The 7907-nt window shown below is 55.4% G+C and overlaps 1 long non-coding RNA gene across 1 annotated transcript; it reads right to left on the bottom strand.

The window, feature by feature from the left end:
• Nucleotides 1-539: 539 nt before the first annotated feature.
• Nucleotides 540-2849, bottom strand: LOC138848509 (uncharacterized). Its single transcript, XR_011386362.2, has 2 exons — nucleotides 2569-2849; nucleotides 540-795 (listed from the first exon to the last, which is right to left on the bottom strand). It is a non-coding gene; the product is annotated as an uncharacterized LOC138848509 (long non-coding RNA).
• Between the last annotated feature and the right edge of the window lie 5058 nt (nucleotides 2850-7907).

Below are 7907 nucleotides of genomic sequence, written 5' to 3'. Positions count from 1 at the left end.
CATGAGTGCAAGGGTCTAAGGACTCAGGCCATCCTCCACTGCTATCCCAGGCCATAGCAGAGAGCTGGACCGGAAGTGGAGCAGCTGGGACTCGAACCGGAGCCCATATGGGATGCCAGCACCGCAGGCAGTGGCTTTACCTGCTACACCACAGCGCCCATCCCAGCCAAAGGCTTTTTAAACAGAGACCCTACGTGAGAAGGAGAGGTGGCTACCCTCAGAATCGGGACTGATATAAAATACCTGCAACAAATGAGGAGGGGAGACAAGGCACCTGCAGGAGACAAGTGGCATTGGGCAGACGAAGAAGGTGGGCGCTTGGTGGTAGGAAGGAAAAGACAGCACATGTGGCTGCCAGGCTCCTGGCTTGTGGAGCAGGGAGGACACAGGCACCGTCGCCTGAAACACGCGGTGCGGGAGGAAAGAACCCTGCCTTGCGGATGAGAGACCTCGGGAGCCGCGTCTCTCCTCGGGGGGCTGGGGTCTGGCTCAGATTACTCGTTCAGTATTCTTTTTGTTGATATTTAATCAGGGAGATGTAGGGAGACATATTGCCTTTATTATCCTGATTACCATGAGGATTCTTGATTCCATAGAAACTTCGTCTCTGACCGAGCCGCTTCCAGCAAAGCTGGATTTGTTCCGAAAGCCCGGAGAGCTTGTGCTAGTTGCAGCCATCAAGTCCCCTTCTCCGGCCTGTGCAGGGATGGAACTTCCAGATGCGCTGTCTGCAGCTTCCTCTCCATCTCCGTGGCCTTTCCTTCGTGCAGCGCGAAAGCAAAGGAACACGGGGACCTGTGGGTGAGAAGCAAGTGGACACAGGATTCACTCCGGGCAAGCTCAGCTGAGCCCAGAGGCAGGAAGAGCGCGCTGGGTGTGGCTCGGCCGGGGCCCTACGCCACCTGCTGGCTCTCTGTTAGGGCTTCAGTTTCCCTATCTGCTGTGTGGTGGGTTCTTATGTTCTTCCTTTTTAATACTTTTTATTAATTTATCTGAAAGGCAGAGATATAAACAGATACAGAGAAGGAGACAGAGAGAGAGAGAGAGAGAGAGAGTTGTCAGATGCTGGTTCACTCCCCAAATGCCCACAACAGCCACGGTCAGGTCAGACTGAAGCTGAGAGCTGGGAGCTCCTATCTGGGTCTCCTATGTGGGTGACAGGAACCCAATCACTTGAGTTGGCACCACTGGCTCCCCTGGGGTCAGAAGAAGAAGGAGAGAGACAGAGATCTTTTATCACAGTTCTGTCCCCAGGCATGCAAGAGTTAGGCTGGGTCAGGCCTAAGCCAGGAGCCCAGAACTCAATCTGCTTCTCCCACGCGGGCGGCAGAGATCCAACTACTTGAGCTATTACCTGCTGCCTCCCAGGTGCACATCAGCCAGAGGCTGGAATTGGAAGTGGAGCAGGGACGCAAACTCAGACATGCAGTCCCCTGCCTGCTTCCCCACACGAGACTCGGGCAGTCAGGGACCCAACCTCGTTGCCATGGTGCCCCTTTAATTCGAATGCCCACCACCAGAGTGGCTCGCTCACGGCCGCCTCTGGAATGAGAGGCGTTGCAGATTCTCAGGCGGGTTCTGCTCACAGTCAGCAACAGGTGGCCCCCTGGGAAAATAACTTAGACTGAGTGTCCCCTTCCGGGGGCTCAGCTCTGTCCCAGCAGGAGGGTGGTGATGGCAGTCGGATGAGTTAAGGCTCCGTGAAGCAGTCTTCAGCCTGCTGAAGAAGCGACTGTTCCTACCACTAAAACTAGAAGAACGATACGTTGGGATCCTCATGCAGATGTTGGAACCCGACATCTTCAGCAACAGCCCTGCATGGGATTGCCTCGTGATGGCCACCAACGTCAGTGGAAGGCGCAAGTGTAGCTCAAATCCCATATAATAGGGTCCTGATGAAACACACACTGACGGTTTACTCAGAAGGAAATTTGGAAGGCAGTTGCCTCATCGTGGATTTGATCGGTTTTATCATTAAAAACCCAAGCTGTTCCCCAAATCCAGGCTCCCCTTTCTACCCTGCTGCCCTGAGAATATTGGCTTTTTGTTTTTGGTTTGTTGCTTCTCGGTTGCAAAATGACTGCTGCGGTGCCAAACATCCCAACCACATTCAGAAGCAGTCAGCATGGGCCAGGGTAATGTGTTTTCTCTTCATAAGGTTCTCATTGTTACGAAAGCCCTGTCTTCCAGTTCCTTAGCGCACCCTCTTCTGTTATTGGTCAGGACTGGGATATGTTGGCCATCCCCGTCAGCCAGCGCAGCTGGAGAGGATAAGGAGAACAGGATCCGCCTTCCAGGGAGCTGCTGGACACAGAAGCAGCCTGCACCTTGCTTGGACGCAGTTTCCTTTGTTTTCCAGGGCTCCGGAGACCGTTGGAGGAGGAGCCACGAACTCCAGCTGCCTCAGATAAAAATCTATTGAAGCTTAAAACGCAAGGGCATTAACTGCTCAGATCTATCACCAAGGAGAGATAAAATACGTCTGCTCCCGCAAGCCCGGGGAGACGCTTGCAGCGTGATTATGTTTTTGGCTGGAAAGCTGCTTAGCCGACAGAAAAAGGGACGTACCTGAACATTTATGAGTCGGCTTTTCAAAGACAGCGACCCGGCTTCCTTCTGCCCCTCCCCTTCCACTTCCCCCTTTCCGATGAGGGAACACTTAGCAAAACTAAATAAATTATCAGCCCGGCCACGGAGAAATGCTCTCTCAGGGTAATGCAAGAGAGTCGGAGCTACAAAGGCGCTCTCTGGAGCTGAAGTCATCCGAAGGGAGCTGGCGAGCCTGGGAGAGAGAGCCGGGCGCGGGACTGCCCCTTCCCCTTGTGCCCCGGCTGCAACCCACGTGATCCTCGGCTGCTGAGCGCCGGCCAAGCTGTTGTCAGCTGAGCCCTTGCAGGACGCTGCGACTTTGCTTTACAGATTTATTTATTTGTTCAAAAGACAAAATGACAAAGAAAGAGGGAGAGCGATCCTCCATCCACTGGCTCACCCCCGCCCCTACGCCCGCAGTGGCTGCAACAACCAGAGCTGGCCCACGCTGAAGCCAGGAGCCTGGAGCTCCATATGATCTCCCACATGGGCAGCAGGGGCCCAGGGACTCGGGCCACCTTCTGCTGCTTTCCCAGGTGTGTTAGCAGGGAGCTGGATCAGAAGTGGAGCGGCTGGGACGTGAGCCGGTGCTCTCCGTTGTGGGATGCTGGTGTTGAAGTGGCGGCTTAACCCTCTGCGCCACTGTGCCGGCCCCAGGATTGTGCGATAGTTGAGCTGGAACAGAACACGGGGCTTGGAGCCAAGAGAATGGACTCTGGGTCCCTGCCAGACCTTTTCTTGCTGGCTGGTCTCTGGTGGGTGTGTGCACTGTTCTGGACTCTGGCTAATCTGGAAAATGAGAAGAGCATTGACTGCTGCGGTGGGCTGCTTTGTGGCCTCCCCCGAGGTTCACGTGTGGAAGCCCTAGGGGTCGAGCTGGCTGTGTTTGGAGATGGGGCTTTCAGGAGCTGATTAGGGTTAGAGGGGGTAGGAAGGGTGGGCAGCCTTAGAGGGAGAGAGAGAGATAATTTTTTTAAAAAAGTAAGATTTATTTTATTTATTTTACAGAGTTACAGAGAGAGAGAGAGAGAGAGAGAGAGAGAGAGGTCTTCCATCTGCTATTCACTCCCCAAATGACCACAACGGCCAGAGCTGCACCCGCATCCAAAGCCAGGAGCCAGGAGCTTCTTCCAGGTCTCCCATGTGGGTGCAGGGGCCCAAGGACTGGGGCCATCCCCCACTGCTTTCCCAGGCCAGAGCAGAGAGCTGGATCAGAAGTGGAGCAGCCAGGACTCAAACCAGTGTCCATATGGGATGCCAGTGCTTCAGGCTGGGGCTTTAACCCACTGCACCACAACTCTGGTCCCGAGGGAAAGATCTTTTGCTCTCTCTCCTCAGCCTTAGAGGAAAGAAAGTGTCCAGATGCAGTGAGGAGGTTGAAGTCTAAAACCGGAAGAGGATCCCCACCATGACCTTGATTGTGGACTTGAGGGCAGAAAATAGGTTCCTGTGTCTGGAGCCTCCCAGTCCCTGGTGTTCCATCAAGGCCATCCTTGCAGACTTTGTATCATCTGCACAGGGGCTAGAGAGAAAGGGGAAAGACGGAGACAGGTGAAGGTACGCTGTGAACCCCTGAACCCCGTGCTGTCATGCAACCAGCCTTGAACTCCGTGCTGTCATGCAACCAACCTTCTCACGAGCACGTGAGGATTCTGAGGCCAACAGGTGCAAACCAGGGGGGTGGAGTGGGGGGCACCCCAAGGTGCACCAGGTCTTCCCCGGCAGCCAGGGCGCTGCTCAGTGGTCTCTCTGCAGCCAGCAGCGGCGGCCACCCTAGGGAGCTCAGGCAGGCCTCGCCCGCCGGCCACTCCTGCTCACACCGGAAGCCAGGCTCAGCCATCCTCTCCTCCTGGGATCCCCGTGTCCGGGAGTTTTAGGGACCCGCCTTGGACACGTGGAATGCATGAACCCGAACTTGCTGAACCCCTGGAACAATCCAGCGGAAGTGCAGAAAATGAAAGTGTTTCTCTGGAGAGATCTTTAAAAAAAGGCTGCTTGGGTTTTGTTAATACATTGCATGTTTCTGCTCTCCCCTGTGCACCGTCCACCCCCCCTGCTCCCGCTTTTGGACCAGGAGGGAAAACTAATTAAAAAATCCTTTTTTTGGTGACTCTCCGAGTGAACCGGGCCATATGGTGACTCCTCGGGGAGGCGGTGGCCTTGGCCCAGCCGAGGGGACTGAGGTGTGAGGTGTGAGGACTTCTCCTGAGGCCGGGAAGCCTCCCGCAGGAGCCCCGAGACCCCTGCTCTGGCCAGCAGAAATCTGGGGCTTGCGGCTCCACCAGCTTGGCTGTGAGTTCCTGCTCATGGCAAGCGGCCGCTAGGGTTGGGGGAGGGGAGGTGAGCTCCCGCCACCTGGAGCCCTGGCTTGAAGGCAGTGGGGTTAGGAGCTGCCCACACATGACAGTTCCAACATGCAAGCACTCCTTGTTGCTGCTGGCCTGGGATTTATTTTAACATCAGCTTTTTCATTTGCCTACCAGGGACGCACTTGCACACACACAGACACACACACACACACACATCTCCTTGTAAGGAGGTTACAGTTTCATTCTGGGGCAGCCACGCGCATGGTGGGGGGGTGGTGGTGTTGGGCGGAGAAAAGCACCAGAAATTTCTCACAGTGTGATTTCACAGGCCACGCTAATTATTTTTTAGGGCGCGCATAATAAAACCCAGGTGATTTGCCTACAGCAATCTCTCCTTATCTGCACACAGCCCGGGATCATTTACCCACACGGCAAGCAATTACCAGGAGCCCCGCAGTCTGCACCAGGCGTCCGTTGTCGAAACCCTGCTAGGGTACACAAAGGTTAATACGCTCGCGCACTACAAAATCTGGGCATTATCTTGTGTATTGTAAGACGTGCCCGTGACACGTGGAATTCAGGCAATTTACAAGACGAGCACAGCAGAAGGGGACCCCACTGGGGAACTTCTCCGCTAACGGTTTCCTCGTCAGCCTGTGCCTTGTGAGTCACGGACTTTTGGAGGTGGGGTGGGTGGGGTGGGGGTGTGTGCAGGGCTTGGCCTGGGCCCCCGGAGCCCTGATTCTCCAGGAAGTCTGGCCAGTTCAGGGGCAGATGTGCCTTTCCTGGGGAGAGCCCTATTTTCCCATTTCTTATAATTATGGCCTCTCCTATTTAAATGAGGATCCCCGATGCTACACGGGTCATCCGTGTGCACAGAGAGAACCATGGTCGCCCAAGAGCTGCCGCCGTATTTGGAATGACTTTCCGGAAGCGATGACTTGGGCCTGGAGAGCGGCAGGGACTGTGAGGCCCAGCATCTGTTCACCGCTGATATCCATCCAGGCCTCCTCCAGGAAGTTTCCCCTGATTGCTTCTTAGGCTGCGCGATCACCAGCCCCCTCTGCACACTGAGCTCACTCTGCCCCGCCCCACAGCTCACTGGTCACTCTGGGGGACCTGGGGCTGGGCCTTTCTGGCTCCTCACCTACGTGACAGGGGAAACAGAGTCCTAGGAGCCTTGTGCCCCTGGCGGTGGCTAAACTGGACGGGCTGGAGCACCGGCTGGTGCTGCTAACGATAAACGGTGCCGTTAGCAAGTTCAGTATTCCTCGTCATTTGCCTCCCCATTCTACAGAACTGGACGTCGAGGCTCTGGGAGACTAAGCAGCTGAAACCAACGCCCAGGCGGTAAGCCTCGGAGGAACCTCCACGAGGAATCCCTTTCTCTGATTGGCTGCGCATGGATTCAGCCCGCGGAGCTCAGCATGGTCTTTGCTGAGGCCTGTGCTGTCCTCTCTGGCCTTCATGCAGACACAAAGCAAGGTGGAAAGGGGCCTTAGCAATCCAAGTATTCAGTCAGAAATGATTTTCCAGATTGCCCAGCCCTCATCTCCCTTAGGATCCCCCTCCCCCAGGACAGAAAGGTAATTTGTCAAAGGGTCAAGGTCAAGGTCAAAAGCCAGATGTTGGGGGTGCCCCGGCCAGTACTTTGAGGCAAACAAACCCCTAGGCCCAAACGGGGATCCTTACAGAACCCTGGGGCAGGGGAAGAGCTGCGGAGCCGCTGGGGGTGGGGCAGGCAGCGGTGCCTGGTCTCCCACACCTCCAGGTCTGCTGTCCCCCCGCATTGCGGTGCCTCTCAGAGGCTTTGCTGGCACCAGCCCTTTCATTGCCACACTTCCACCTCCAGTGGCCCCGAGAGAGCTCCCGGATAAGGCTACTGTAGCAGGTGCCAATGCCAGTAGCCAGACCGCTCGTAGAAGTTCACACTGCCTTTGAGCTCCTTGATCGCTCATGTCAGGGCATCCCTAGTTCCATGAGCCTATAGGATCTGCCTGGTATTTGAGGCTTCCCCAAAACCAATCCATGGACTCCCTTCCCATTTCTGTCTCTGCATGCCTCAATGCCTTGTGGGTCTTCACATCTTTCTGCTCCCCACCACCACCCCCTGGATTTTCCCCTAAGCTGCAAAGCAACCCACCCAGTAAGCACACTTAGGTGCCCAAAAGGCTGCAATGGATGGGGCTGGGCAGGCCAAAGTCACAAGCCAGAAATTCTATCCTGGTCCCCCAGGCACATTAGCGGGGAGCCGGATTGGAAGTGGAGCGGCCGGGAATGGAAGCAGTGGTCATATAGGATGGAGTATAGTAGTCATATAGGCATCACAGGCAGCAGCTTAACCCGCTACACCACAACACAGGTTCCTTATTTTCAGAACTTTAAAAAAAAGTTTATAAATATTAAGGTGTTTTTTTAAAAAAATTTATTTTATTTATTTGAAGGGCAGAGTTACAGAGAGAGGTAGAGAGAGAGAGATCTTTCATTTGCTGGTTCACTCCCCCAGATGGCTGCAACAGCCGGAGCTGCACCGATCCGAAGCCAGGAGCCAGGAGCCAGGAGCCAGGGGCCAGGAGGTTCCTCTGGGTCTCCCATGTGGGTGCAGGGGCCCAAGACTTGGGCCATCTTCTACTTCTTTCCCAGGCCATAGCAGAGAGCTGGATTGGAAGAGGATCAGTCAGGACTTGAACTGGTGGCCCTGTGGGATGCCGGCACTGCAGGCCAGGGCTTTAACCCACTGCACCACAGCGCTGGCCCTCTAAGGTGGTCTTTATCAGTCGAGTTAAGATGAATAAGCCAGCGGCAGGTGCGCTTCCTGTGCTGGGGGTCTCTGACTTGGCGAGCCTCTCCCCTTGGCAGTGGGCTTATAAATTCAGCCTTGTCACCTTACCGCCCCTGCTCCAGCACCCCCTGAATGTCCAGGAAGTTCTCATCAGTCACACCCACCCAGTTCCTGGCCGGGACCCCACACCTCTGCTCCGCCTGAGAGGGGCTGATTCTGCGCTTTCA

Source organism: Oryctolagus cuniculus, chromosome 2 (genome assembly GCF_051225735.1).
Source record: "Oryctolagus cuniculus isolate XC-2025 breed Fujian yellow rabbit chromosome 2, ASM5122573v1, whole genome shotgun sequence".
NCBI lineage: Eukaryota > Metazoa > Chordata > Mammalia > Lagomorpha > Leporidae > Oryctolagus > Oryctolagus cuniculus.
This window is presented reverse-complemented; position numbering and strand designations above follow the sequence as displayed.